The sequence below is a fragment of the Sinocyclocheilus anshuiensis genome, unplaced genomic scaffold (genome assembly GCF_001515605.1).
Source record: "Sinocyclocheilus anshuiensis isolate Anshui unplaced genomic scaffold, SAMN03320099.WGS_v1.1 scaffold2480, whole genome shotgun sequence".
In the NCBI taxonomy this organism is placed as follows: Eukaryota; Metazoa; Chordata; class Actinopteri; order Cypriniformes; family Cyprinidae; genus Sinocyclocheilus; species Sinocyclocheilus anshuiensis.
This window is the reverse complement of record NW_015547769.1, coordinates 66,852-81,972: the sequence shown is the minus strand read 5'-3', so window position 1 is coordinate 81,972 and position 15,121 is coordinate 66,852. Positions and strand designations below refer to the sequence as shown.

General features: G+C 37.5%; 1 pseudogene; it reads left to right on the top strand.

Annotated features, from left to right (window-relative positions):
• The window catches only part of LOC107704561 (probable ATP-dependent RNA helicase DDX5), a 29,199-nt pseudogene extending 15,623 nt beyond the window's left edge, over positions 1 to 13,576 (top strand).
• The last annotated feature ends 1,545 nt before the right edge of the window (positions 13,577 to 15,121 follow it).

Genomic DNA, 15,121 nt, shown 5'->3' with positions numbered 1-15,121 from the left:
TTTCACAATTTGAGTTGAATTACTGAAATGAACTTTTCCACGACATTCTAATTTATTGAGATGCACCTGTATCTCTCTATCTCTCTCTCTCTCTATCTATCTATCTATCTATCTACACAGTGGGGGAAATATTTATTTGATCCCCTGCTGATTGTATGCCCGCTTGCAAAGAAATTAAGGGTCTGTACTTTTTATGGTAGGTTTATTTTAACGTATAGAGACTGCTGGAAGACCCATCCATGACCCATCTTCAGTGTTCTGGCTGAGGGAAGGAGGTTCTCGTCCAAGATTTTACAGTACATGGCCCCATCTATTTGCCCCTCAATGCGGTGAAGTCGTCCTGTACCCTTAACAGAAAAACAGCCCCAAAGTATAATGTTTCCACCTCCGTGCTTAACTGGAGAAGTTTTGACATACAATAATATGTGAACAGCATGAAAGTACATGTTTGTGTTTTTGAGAAAACAATGTTTATGCGTGGTTAGTGAAAAACTAAAAATTAAGTAACTGAAATAAGGCCATAAAACACATACAGAATATTTGTTCACAAGACTTTTGAGAACTGGATGTGGTAGTTTTTGCTACAACATGATGTGAAAATTATCCTGTTCACTCCTTCACAGAAAACAATATATTGATTTAACATTTGTAAAACAAAACAGTTTTGTGATAGAATTCCCTTATGCGAGGGAGTGACAATGGCCATGAATATTTGGTGATTCACACCTGAGAGACAAAGGGCTTCCCATAATGGGCCATCAATATGAATGTGACTGAGGCAGGTAAGAAAGAGATTGAGGAGAGTAAAATAATGTGGGTTTTTGATTATTATAATAATAATAAATATTTTATTTACAACACAGTATAATAAAAATATACACAGTGAAGGTCAAGGACACATGATTGAACATACTGATCTGAACACAGACTTAAACAGTAACACACCTTTGTGCCAAACATTCATAGATTCTAATATCATAGTGTTAACAATACTTTTATATCTTGTGGTTTTAGATGTTATAAACATGTTTTGTGATAGAATGCCCGTATGCAAGGAAGTGACAATGGCCATGCATATTTAGTGATTCACACCTGAGAGACAAAGGGCCTCCCATAATGGGCCATCAATATGAATTTGACTGAGGTAGGCAAGAAAGAGTGTGAGGAGAGTAAAATAATGTGGGTTTTTGATTATTATTTGTATTTTATTTGCAATACAGTATAATAAAAATATACACAGTGAAGGTCAAGGACACATGATTGAACATTCTTATCTAAACACTGAGACTTGAACAGTAACACACCTTTGTGCCAAACATTCATTCATAGTGTTAACACTCACACTACTTTTATATCTTGAGGTTTTATATGTTCTAAAACATTAAACAAAAATCCTGGTATTGTGAGACATTTAGACAATGAAATGACACACATTTCAAAATGTTTCACTTGATTTCATTCATGTAGTCAGTAATTACGATGGCGAGCGACAGTCGGGCTAGTTTGTTTGGTGTGTTCCACTCGTCGGGTTCATGTCGGCGGCAGTTTGCCCGATTCAACATGTTGAATCGCCACTCGTCGGGTTCATGTCGGCGGCAGTTTGCCCGATTCAACATGTTGAATCGGCATCGGGACCATCGGTGCGAGTGAGAGCTCTGATTGGATGTTCAGTTTAGCGAACGAGTCAGTGCCGAGAATTAAAGCGAAAGTGATTAAAACAAGCACGTAAATTAAGGCGGTAAAGACAAAAGGCTGTTTAAATGTTACGTGATCTTTCCCAATCATTCTAATACGCAAATGATTTCATAATATGAGCCGCTTAAAATGATTAAAGTTACCAACATTACTGATACTCAAAATGGTAAGCAAGCGCTGCTTTGTTTACGTTTTGTATATCTGCGTTTATCTCGTATATCTTTGTTTCGGTTTCTCCTTTTGAATGACGAATATATACCATTGATAGCTGCTGATATAGACCGTTAATTCCTCTCATGCATGCGCAGAACGCACGTGTTAGTTTGCCGTCGGCTGTAGTCTGTGCGGTGTGTTCAAGCGCAGCTTTTTGGTACGACGCTGCCGACATGAGGCGACAACACCGTCAGCTTTCATCGCCGCTAGTTCTTTGAAGTTGGCTTGGTGTGTCCCGGCCTTTAGGCTACTCATCAGAGTGATATTCTCCACTGGATCCAGCTGCGCGACGCATCGCGTTATGTTCTTCTTCTTTTGAGGTAAATTCTGGGTTATTCCTTTCAGCGCATCTTCCAGAAACAAAAAGTAGTCGGGATGAACTTGTTTGTTTACGCGGAGGTGATGTGGGTGTTTACATGTGCGCGTGTCTCACGTGGATTTTTAGAATCTGAAAAGCGCGATCGGCACGTGGGCCTGACCACATTAGATATAATGATTTGAGACGGGAAAACTGGACATCGTGCTGGTTTCATACGGATTACTTTAACAGAGAATATTTGTTTTGGACGTGACTTACTTCATTTAAAAGTAGACATTTCAAGCTTTCTATACATATATTTCTCATGTCTTTGAGGCAAGTATTTGCTGAGATTCATGTTTTATTTACGTGTCTGTGAAGAGAGGTGACCGAGACAGAGACGGGAGAGAACCCCGTATTTTCTTTATTTTACGAAAGCACATTGTTTTGTTGTTATTATGACTATACACAAATAACAGTAGACACTTTGCAATTTCAAACGATACCTTATTCTTATCTGTACGATCAAAACTGACGGAGTATTTTTAGTTCTTTTCGCGATCATAAAGAAAACATGAGACAGACCGTACTGGTGCGGGCTTCGACCCCAGGGGGTTAACTGTAGGGATGGTGTTCTTGGGGTCATAGTCAGCATCTTCTCACCAAGCTTCTTGCTGATGGTCTTGTAGCCCATTCAAGCCTTGTGCAGATCTACAATCTTGTCTCTTAACATCCTTTGACAGCTTTTTGGTCTTGCCCATGGTGGTGGGAGAGGTTGGAATGGAAGATGCAGATTGTGTGGACAGATGTCTTATACACCTAACGAGCTGACATTAGGAGTAACTTCTTAAAGTGGCAGGACAAATCGGTGTTCCACATGGGAACATAGCCAATCTGTGGGAGCCAGAATTCTTGCTGATTGGTAGGGGATCAAATACTTATTTCACTAACTGAAATGCAAATCAATTTCTAACCTTATTATAATGTTTTTTCTGAATTTTTTGAATCGGCAGGGGATCAAATTAATATTTTCCCCTCTGTATATAATATAATATAATCTTTTGAAAGGGAGAGTAACAAACAGGCTTTCCACAGGTGAGAGTAATATAATTTATTTTGTGAGTCACATGATTAGCTGTCATGTGTAGGTACATTCACACAATGTTGTAGTTACCAGATTCCAACTCAGAACTCATAATTACAACATGTAAATTGGGAATTTTTTTGAGTGCTATGACTTGTACCATGTGAAACAAATTAATTTATTAATACTAATTTCATATGATTGGTAACTTATTTGTCTTATTCTACTTATTATATTGCAGGAGTTAAAGCAAAGAAAAAATATTTTGACTGAAATTTTCTTCGACCAAACCCCATTCCTCAGCCATATATTAATGTTTTAAATATAAAATTTTGAATACAGAAATATGATTCAAATAGCTGAAATTATACGCTAAAAATGAAACCAAATCCGCCAGCAGGTGGTGGCAAGTCACTGATTTTTTCACTGAATCATTCATTTAATTGATTCGTTCGAATGGCTGAATCATTCAGGAATGAAGCAAGTGGCTGTCTTTATGAACTGATGGAAATCCATCATAGCGATGGAACTTTAATCCCTAGATGGCACTGTCACAAAAAGTAGGGTCCTAGTAGAAATGTGGTCCTAGTACTGCGGTCCTGAAACTGCAGCCTCCAGTGTTGTAGGAACACAGTATGTCTCCAGACCTAAACCCTATTGAGCATCTCAAGGTCTCTAACAAAAGATGGAAAGATAAAAAATGAATAGTTCCCATGGATCTAGTCTTTGAATCTGTTTGTTTGATGTTTGAATCAGGTCTCCTCTGTTGGAATAGAATTGGCTAGATGGCACTGTCACAAAAAGGGGCTAGTAGAAATGCGGTCCTAGAACTGTGGTCCTGAAACGGCAAGCCTCCAGTATTGCAGGAACACAGTATTGGGAAACTACTTTGTTTGGTCTTCCAAAAGAGGACGATATCCGCTTTGTCATGCCTGGAGCTGATCCGTGCTGGTCGCTGAGGGAATACATCAACTTTCACCGTGGACAAAGCGGAGTCCAGACCGCCTCAGCTCACTCTATTCCGGCCTCAGTGCAAGCTAAGCCGGGGCTTCCCCTCACGCTAGGCCGCTGTGTTTTTCGTTGCCACTGATGATTCAAACGCGAGTTTTGGGCAGTAGAGTAGCACTTGTTGTTTGTCATTTCTCCGATCACAAATGCAGACAGAGTTTTATGTTTACGCGGCGCGATGCAACGCAACGCGTAAAAAGACAGTATAAGTCATTATAATCAGTAATTATGTCCCCACTGGATGCAACAAATGCCTCGTTTGTAATGGGGTTTAATGTTTGTGTCTCGTCGCTCCGGCCGGGACACGGCATCAACAGTATGTGAGGGGCGTAACATTTCCGTCTCACGCTTGAGGTATTCGGCCAATCACAACGCATTGGATAGCTGGCCAATCACAGCACACCTCGCTTTTTCAGACTGATGAGCTTTGTAAAAATCGACGTGTTTCAAAAAGGCGGGGCATAGAGGAGAAACAATAATGTACAGTATGTGGAAAATGTGTTTTTTTAACTTTAAACCGCATAAACACATTTCATTACACCAAATACACAAAATAATGTTCTTTTTAGCAGCATCATATGACCCCTTTAATATAATAATTAATACTTTTGACTCATCCATGTTATTAAAAATGGTTTAAAGGCTGAAATGTAAAGTGCATCATTTTATAAAACTTTTTGTATTTGTGAAAACTTGTATCTGAACTGTAAATCATGCTTTTTACAGTCATTTTACAGTTTAATATGTTACTATAGACGTTGCCCTACCCGGCTCATATGGCATTAATTTTATTTGTGCAGGTCTTAAAGTCTTAAATTTTAGCTTAAAAATCCTGCATAAATCCTGCTTACGTGATCAATGAAATCTGATTCCTGCTACTGATCTGTGATGCGACTGTCATTCGGCACACTACATTGAGCAGCTACATTCAGTTTTTAATTGTAGTTTCTGCACCGGCATCACCGTCAAGACCGACTATCGCAGCAAGCCTAACCACGATTTGAAAATTTCGGTTTCAAAACCACAATTTTTCATTATACCGTTCTTGAAGTATGTGCTGTTTTTGTTTTTTGTTTTTTTTATGTCTCGTCAAAGAAGGAAAGTGTAGGAATCCCTCAGATTGTGTGCAGCGTAGGGAGTAACGCGACCAGTCAGTCAGCTGTGTGTAGGATGGCGGAAGGAGGTGAACCCCTGGAACTTACAAGATTGGCAGCCGGCCATGTTTTTGTTTTATTTCAGCTGATCTCTGTTCTGGACTTTGGAAAATGATTGCAATGCAGTTTGTGCAAATGTCATTTGTGTGGAAATATTATGAAGTCCGTAAACGGCCGTTAACAGAGGCCAGAGATGCTGAAGATGGATGCAAAGAGAAGAAAATACTGTAGCAGACCGAGCAGCTCACTGTTCATGATGCACAAAATATTGGAAGAAATTCCTAAAAATTTAATTGTGGGTTTATATGAATGTATCATTGAGGGGAAGTTTCTAGTAATCCTGAAGCCCTTGATTAGCTGGTTCAAGTGTGTTCAATTAGGGTTGGAGCTCAACTCTGCAGGACAGTGGCCTTCCAGTAATTGAGTTTGACACCTGGTCTAGAGTTTATTCTATAGGGTTTTTCGCTATGTCCTCATGCTAAAATCAATTTATATTAATATTACTTTATTTTTTCAGACTTCTACGGTTGTTGGAGGAAATAATGAGTGAGAAGGAGAATAAGACAATCATTTTTGTGGAGACAAAGAGGAGATGTGATGAGTTGACCAGAAGGATGAGGAGAGATGGGTAAGACACTACAGTACCGTGTGAGTCATGAAGGTTTGTTGATGACCGTAGTCACTTATGTCACTTATCTTATAATTTAATATTCTGTCTTCCAGATGGCCTGCAATGGGGATTCATGGAGACAAGAGTCAGCAGGAAAGAGACTGGGCTCTGAATGGTGGGCATTTAGGACTTAGTTTATCTTTTTTCACCACACAAAGATTTAACAATTTTACTGCTTGAAAATAAAGTTAATTTGATGATAATTGCAATTAAAGATCATATTTGTAAGTAATATATTAGAGCATTAGCATGCTTTTAAAAGTTTTTCAATTAAGTAGCCATTGCAAAAGTAAAGTGAAAAGCCATTAATAAAACAATCACAAGTAACAGAACAAGAGTGTTATCTAATTATAGAAGCTTATTAAAGCTGCTAGACTTATTCAGTCAGTACTAATTTGTAACACTACAACACGATGCCCAGATCTATTTTTTATTCCCCCCCAATTCGTTGCTATGGTTATCACTGACAATTCTTTTATGTGCCATTTATCATATGTGTACTATTCATTTTTAAATATCACTGTTATCACCAATATCGGTATATTGCATCACCCTTAATACTTAAATATATGGATCTCATCAAGCTGGTCAGCTTTCAATATTACAGTCATTAGCTCCGCCCAACAGGAATGAATGTGGATTAAAAAAAATGCACGCTCTGAATGATCAAATACGCTTCTGAGAGAATTCATGCAATTCTTACCAAACGTGGTACACATTTTGCCAAGACATAGAAGATATGATTTTTTTTTTTTGTCAATTTATTCCATCGCCATGGCAACACTGCTTGAGATATCAAAAATCCATTCAAATTTAGCATCTTCAAAGTGCATTGTCTGATTTAAATTTATAGGCAGATTACATAAATCTGACTACGGTCATAGTACCTCCATCTTGCACTACCATTGGATGAGAACATAACATAAAGGATGAGTTCACTTCCAGAATAAAAATCTCCTGATAATTTACTCTTCCCCCATGTCATCAAAGATGTTCATGTCTTTCTTTCTTCTGTCGAAAAAGAAATTTAAGGTTTTTGAGAAAAAATATTCCAGGATTTTTCTCCATATAGTGGACTTCAACAGAGACCAACGGGTTGAAGGTCGAAATTGCAGTTTCAATGCAGCTTCAAAGGGCTCTACACGATCCCAGCCGAGGAATAAGGGTCTTATCTAGTGAAATGATTGGTCATTTTCTAACAAAAAAATAAAAATTTATATACTTTTTAACCTCAAATGCTCATCTTGCACTAGCTGTGTGATGCGTGTCCACAACTTCACGCATTACGTAGTCACGTTGGAAAGGTCACGCATGACGTAGGCGGAAGTACTGACCCAGTGTTTACAAAGCGAACGTGCAAAGACCAAATCGAATGGCCTTTACAAAAAAAGGTAAAACGACGATGTCGGACGATTTATTTTGAAGTTGGAGGAGAAAACCAGATGGCGTCCAATACTGCTTCTGCCTATGTCACTCGTGATTTTCCTACGTGATGCGAAGTCGTGGACGCAAACTTTATAAACTGTCCTCGAGAAACAAAATTCTGAAATTGCATTTCTTTACAGTCATGACACGTGATCGGTGCAATATGTGTTCGCAAAGTGGTTTACTGCTGTTTATGCATTTGTGAATCAAGCCAGTCAGCTTCACACTGTGCCTGTTAGTAGTGTTGTAGTACCTGAGCCCAGTCTTGGTCTCGAGACCGGTCTTGAGACAATTTTTATGAAGGTCTTTTCATGGGAATGCTTTAAGCATTTAAAGCAAGAAGTTTCACACCCAATCACAGTTATTGATTAATCAATAACTTCTAATTTGATTTCTTTTGATACTTTTATGCCAGGTCAGATTTTAATGAGGAATTATCAAAAATGTCACTAAAATTAATACAATTACCCAAAAATTTCAAAATATGATTGTAAGACAAGTACTTTTATGAGATCTTGTTTTTATATTATATAATATGATTAACATATAATTAAGCAATATCACAAGAGCAAGAGAGCTGTTTTCACAAATGAATCCGCTGCTTTGAACAAATAGTTTGATTAAATGACTCACTCATGGTGATTTGCTGCCCACTATCTTATTTGCTCTATAAAGTGTCTTAATATTGTATTTTTATTTATTGATTAAATATCAGACATTTCTCAGTAAATGTGGATCTTTCATATGAATGTGAGAAGTGCTGGTTTGATTTTGGTCTTGACTCTGTCTTGCCCTGCCTTGGTCATGGTCTTGTCTTGGTCTCAACCCCTGAAAGTCTTCGTCTCGACTTGGTCTCGGTTTAGGTGATCTTGACTACAACACTACCTGTTAGTAGTGTGAAAACATCTGTTCTTTATATTGATTTTATATACAAAAAGCAATCAAAAATCATTCTCTTTATAATCATTTGATTAATCAATTCAAAAGATCAACAAGTTTATCAGTGATTTGATTTCTGCATTTTCATCAAAACATAATCAGTGACAATTTACACTGCTCAAAGAGCAAACATTGTGTTTGCGCACTGTCAGTTATGATGCAAGTATTTGTGAGATTGCAGAAATTGCATTGCAATAAAAATATAATTGCATCGTGTGCTTAGTAGGCATGACTGTGTTTGGCTTCAGTGCAGCACTGCAACCTTGATGGAACGGGTGTAGTTCTAAATATAATGCTATAATCAGCACTTTTCTGAATATGTAAATCTTGGTGTTATGTTAAAAATGCAGTAAAAGTTTTTGAGAGAGTCCACATTGCTAGTTTCATATGCAAAGATGTTAGCCAATTATAGCAGTGGCCGTTTACATTGCAGTCTCACAGCAGACACGCCTTCAAATCAGAGGGCTGAAAAAAAAAATTAAGTGCACCTCAGGAAACGTTCTAAAAAATATTTTGAAACTTTTTGTAAGGTAGAGTATATTAATATATTTTCAAATGAGATAATATGAGATAGAGCAATACTTTGATGTTGAGAATGCTTCTAAAAATTAAACTCATACAATGAGCTGTGGCGATTACCAATCATCCTTCTTTGACATGGAAGTCATCTCAGTTTCATTTCTTCTGTTCAGTTGAGGTCAGACATCTGGGAGTAAAAAACGTTAACACTAGAGTGCTGATTTATAATACAAATTGAAGTTGTAATTTTAATTGAAACGACACTGACGCTGTTTTTTTTTTATACTGTATACAATAGATTGCTTTAAAGCAAACACTTTTAAAGTGCAATATAAATGTGACCTGACATGACTGGAGTGCTGAAATGCAGAGCTTGTGCAAATATACACAACGCTATGATCAGATGCTTTCTAAACTGCTGTTTTCTCACCGTTGTCACTTTTGTTGTTTATTTTGTTAGTGAGTGGAAAGCACACAGCATATATTTACATATTCATCTAAACGCCATGATCAGCAGCACAGCGGCATCGGGATGTTCACTAACAGTGTACCGCTGCAAAGGTATTTTTGCAGCTGGTTGCAACAGTAACAACAGACTTTAAATAAAGTCAGTAAACCACTGTTTAATAAGAAATTTTAAAGTGTTTTATTTTTTCCTCCTGCTGTACCAAAAACATACATTTTTGTGTACCATTACACCCCTACTAAACAGTAAACTGAAGTCATCAGGTTCACCCTGAATTCCCAATACAATGTAGTTCACCTAATTTTTTTCATGTGATGTTCTGTCAGGAGATAAGATCAGGAGATAAGATCAGCAGATCTTAAACAGGTTTTTAAATTTGTATTCCCAGAAATTCCCTAATAACGCTGTAACCGTAAGATTGGTCAAGTTGAATATTGGTATGAATTTTTTTTCGGTGGACAATGTCGTAACATGCTCTGTGACTTGGCTACATAAAGACAAACATGGTCTACAGTTAACTAACCAAATTTCAAGAGCTATAAAATTTGAATCTGAATGTCTGACCATGAAAATGGACACATTCATACATGTTTACCAAATTTTATGAAAATCAGCCACAAGATGGCACATTAATAAACAACTTTAATTGTATGTTGTTTCTTCTAAATCCTTGCTTTAAGCCCTAACAAGTGCCCTAACATCTCAAGTGTACTACTCCTCAGATTTTCATCAGGTTTTTCATCAAACATTCTTTGCACATCTGCTCTACACTATTTGCTACTTTTATCCCCAAAAAATAAATAATAGGCATCAGTATTGGTATTGGTATACTTGCCTTCCTTCATAGTATTAAGTAAAAAGATATAATTAAAAATATTTAAAATATACCGTAAATCTATTTATGACTAAAAATTTTAATGTTGGGTGTGATTTAATTGCAATGAATTACAGAAGAATGTGTAATTATTTTTGTATTAATCGATTGAAAGCACTAGTAAAAACATATTTGAAGAGACACATGGCAGTTGTGTCATTTTCAACACCGCTGTTTAGCTACAACCCTAATCAAACACGTCTTAACCAGCAAAAAAATAAAGAAATATTCAAGATCACTTTAAAAATCAGGCCAGGTGTGCTGAAGCAGGTTGGAAATAAAATGTGCAGGACATTGGGTCCCCAGGAGCAGGGTTAAAGACCTAGGAGTTAAAGGGCTAGTTCAATGGGGAAAAATTTATATTCCGTGATTTACTCACCCTCATATTGTTTCAAACCCATAAGATTTTCATATATCTTCAGAACACAAATTAAAATATTTTAATGAAACCAGAGGTTTCTGTCCTTCCATTGAAAGTCCATGCAACAAATATAGCGATTGGGTCTGTTCAGTGCACTTGGATTAAACCACTTGATTCATATGGATTACAATGTCTAACTTTTTTAATCGTCTGTTTATTATTGAATTTAAAATTAAAATGTCAAAAATGCTACACCCATGGACACCCAATTCTACAAATGGTACTTTTGACAATATTCTAATTCTGTTAACATTCAGCAGGTTCAGAAATGAAAGCATTAATTTGGACATTAACTAAAACGAAGTGTTCTTTGACCTCTGAATGTTCTCTTTTCCTCCATCTCTTTTTTTTTTTTTCTAGAGTTCAAGTATGGGAAGGCCTGCATCCTGATTGCAACAGATGTTGCCTCACGTGGATTAGGTCAGTATTTTCCAAATGACACACCTTAGTGTCCTCTCTTAAGAGCCAACAAGTTTCACTTTTAAAGAAAGTGCTTTGCTTTCTTTAACTACTTTATGCATTCTCTGAGTTTTTCTCGCCTGAAGGTGGAGTCTTTGTGGCAGGGCCTAGGCATGACTGCTCCAGGCCAACAGAGGGGGAAGGAGGAGTATTGGAACTTGGTGACTGGCTGCCACCCAGTCGCATAGAGAGGTGACTGTGTCCAAGCTGAGCTCTGTGTGCCAGTAATCTTCAATGAGGTAGTGTGGCTAAGCCTTGTTATAACTCGGTTATATATACATCTGTTCTCTGTCCATGTTTTTTATACCTTTTAAGTACACCAGTTCTATCTCGAGCCATGTTCCATCTTGAATTATCCACAAAAAAAAGGCTTATTGCTGGTTTTACCATTTTGCCTTGCATGTATTTTGTAACAGCACTGAATTGCAAGACAGTTGTTTGACATTTGGGTAGATTCTTTCTGTTCTGAGCTTGTTCAAGCATGGGGTGTTTGCAAATGTTAAAAAAAGAGAAAAGCTTATCAGATTATTCGCTTATTTTTTCTTTTTCTTTTTTTACAAAGCACTGGTGTTCATGAAATGGAGAAAGCAACGTTTATTTTCTACATTCCACAATTGGTGACAACTGGCACATTTGTAGAGGAGCTCTGGGACGCTTGTAGACGGTGGAGCAGAAAGCTTTATTTTAAATTAAAATGCTCAGCTAAATTTTCCAAGCTTGATGTTCCTCCCTCGCCTGCGTTTTTAAAAAAAGTCATGTCAAGACCTGCCAACGAGAGACATTTTCTCAAGTGAACACTGGCTTCTGGGAAGATCTTGCCTAGACGAGACTGTGATGAGGGATATGATGACGCTGGTCTTTGATAGCGTGGATACTACTAGGCCTTTGTTTGTTTTTGACTGTTTTTCGGCTTTGTGGGTGCCCTCAGATTAGCACTGGTCTATCGGGTCTGGGCAAGACTAAGCAGTGTGGCCTTTATTACCAAGCTTCTAATAAGTGTTGTGCTGAGAAAGTACTTTTAGAACCAAAAGCAACCCTGCGGTCCTCAATCAGCACATGAGGAGGCAACTGTGCATATAGTGGCCCTACTGCATTAGAAGCATCTCGATGTCACTTAACAGTTTGTAGGGAGTTCGCTGCATTGGGAAAGGACTAGTGAATGCATACTCCTTAATGGTAAGACTGATTAACAAACTAAAATATTCTATTTTTAAAAAACGGGAGCGTGGAAAGCATTTTGGTTCGTTGTCCTTTTGTTTTTGTAAATTGAGTGTGCATTGTTTCTCTTCCCACAGTAGTCTTCCCATGGAGTCAGAAGCTGTTATTTGTTTAAATTTATCAATTAACTTTTTTTTTTTTTTTTTCCATTTTATTTTATTTTTTCAGCCCAGATTTTTGTGTATTATGTATTCATTGCTAACTTGTTTTTTGTTTTTGTTCTGTTGTGGTGTGCAAAATCTTGCTGCGTTCCTTTTTGCCACACTGCAACACTTTACAGATGTGGAAGATGTCAAATTTGTCATCAATTATGACTACCCTAACTATATTCATCGCATTGGAAGAACAGCGCGCAGTCAAAAAACAGGCACAGCCTACACTTTCTTTACTCCCAACAACATGAAACAAGCCAACGATCTCATCTCTGTCCTCCAAGAGGCAAACCAGGCCATCAACCCAATCCAGATGGCAGAGGACAGAGGAGGTGAGGTTGACCGACATAATTAACACAGAATATTTTTGAAATCTGAAATTAATGTGAATTACCCTTTTTTTTTCTCAATTTAAAGGTCGTTCCCGTGGCAGTGGCTATAAGGACGATAGTCGTGATCAGTATTCTGGTGGGGGTAGGAGAGATTTCAATAGTTACAGAGATAGGGATAGTGACGGGTTATAGTAGTGGACCAAAGGTGCAGAGTGGAGGCTATGGAGGCAGCAGCTATGACAAAAGTAACAATAACAGCAGTAGCTATGGTAATGGCTATGGTGGCAATGGACATGCCAGCTATAATACAGTGAACTCAGTTGTTGCCTTTGGAAATCAAAACTTCCCAAACCAGTAATTTCCCGGAAAACAGGCTCCAGCACAGAATGGGATAAACCACCCACAGTACCCATTTAATCCTCCTCAACCACCCCAGCAGCCACCACAGCCAATGGTGCCCTACCCCATGCCCCCTTCTTTCCCCCAGTAGAGAACAGTAGTTACTTCTGCTATTGATCAGACAAAATAATGAAGTGACTTTGTCAATAACATTGATATTGTATCTGGGGGACATTAAGGTATATTTACTTGGCACTATGTTGATGTTTTATATTTTAATTATCTTTGGACAATAAAATGCTATGAATTAAAGGAAGATGTTGTTATGGTCACTCATGCTGTATAGTGTACCTGGATGTGTCGAATATGAGAGGGTAAGCCTGCACCAGAAGATCCTGGTATACGGGTTGCTTCAGGGAGGTTTGAGAGATTGTGTTTTAAAATGTATGTTTCAAAAAAGTTGTGTGAAATTTTACAAAAAATATTAAACACAAAGATGGAATTATTTTTGAAGGTTAACATTAAATATCCAAAATTTCAGTTAGTAATGTAGTCCTAGGTCAGGAGTTATATTTAGATGACCGAAAGACTGTTGAGCATGGCACATAATTCTTCAACACATTTTTAATATCTATTACTGCATTTATCTTTAACAATATTAATATCACCAATAAATATATCACAAGTCATTAACTGGTTGTTGGTCAGCGTTAACAGAATGTGCAGAATTATGTAATAATGATACAACAACATTAATTGACTAATCATTTCAGCAGCACATGTGAAATGCTGCGTCTCAATGTGCCTACTTATACTATGCCCTTAAAGGGGTCATATGATGCAATTTCATTTTTTCCTTTCTCTTTGGAGTGTTACAAGCTCTTGGTGCATAAAGAAGATCTGTAAAGTTGCAAAGACTAAAGTCTCAAACACTTGTTGTCATTTCTCTGATCACAAATGCAGACATGGTTTTATGTTTACGCGGCGCAACGCAACGCGTAAAACGACAGTATAAGTCATTATAATCAGTAATTATCTCCCCACTGCATGCAACAAATGCCTCGTTTGTAATGGGTTTTCATGTTTTTGTGTCGTTGCTCCGGCCGCGACACGGCATCAACACAGTATGGTGAGGGGCGTAACATTTCCGTCTCAAGCTTGAGGTATTCGGCCAATCACAACGCACTGGATAGCTGGCCAATCAGAGCACACCTCGCTTTTTCAGACCGATGAGCTTTGTAAAAGCGTTTCAGAAGGCGGGGCATAGAGGAGAAACAATAATGTACAGTATGTGGAAAATAATGTGTTTTTTAACTTTAAACCTAATAAACACATTTCATTACACCAAATACACAAAATAATGTTCTTTTTAGCAGCATCATATGACCCCTTTAAAGTATGTAGCATTTGGACCAATCAGACACGGGAGTATTTGTTATATTTAACAAATAGTGGACAAAACCCCTCCCCAACAAGCAAAACGTGGTAGAGAGAACCAGGACTCTGGTTACCGTGGTAACAAAGACACACATCAAGATAATATTGTTTTACAACTCAAAGGAATGTAGAGTTTTCACTCTAAATTAACTTTGAAACAGACAAATGTACCCTTGTACTATACAGTCCATCCTAATTATATCTATCTCCTTCTAGATATAACCACTTGAGAAATGTAGGGACATGTACCCAATTTTCCCCATCTCATAATTTTTCCTCTTATAGTGTTTTGCTTATGTATTGATATAAACTCTTTTAAATTAACATTTTAGAATTGCATACAACTCTTTTAAATGAACATTTTAGAATTGCATACTATTGTTAACAGAGATCACAGGTATGCCATGTTTGGTATATT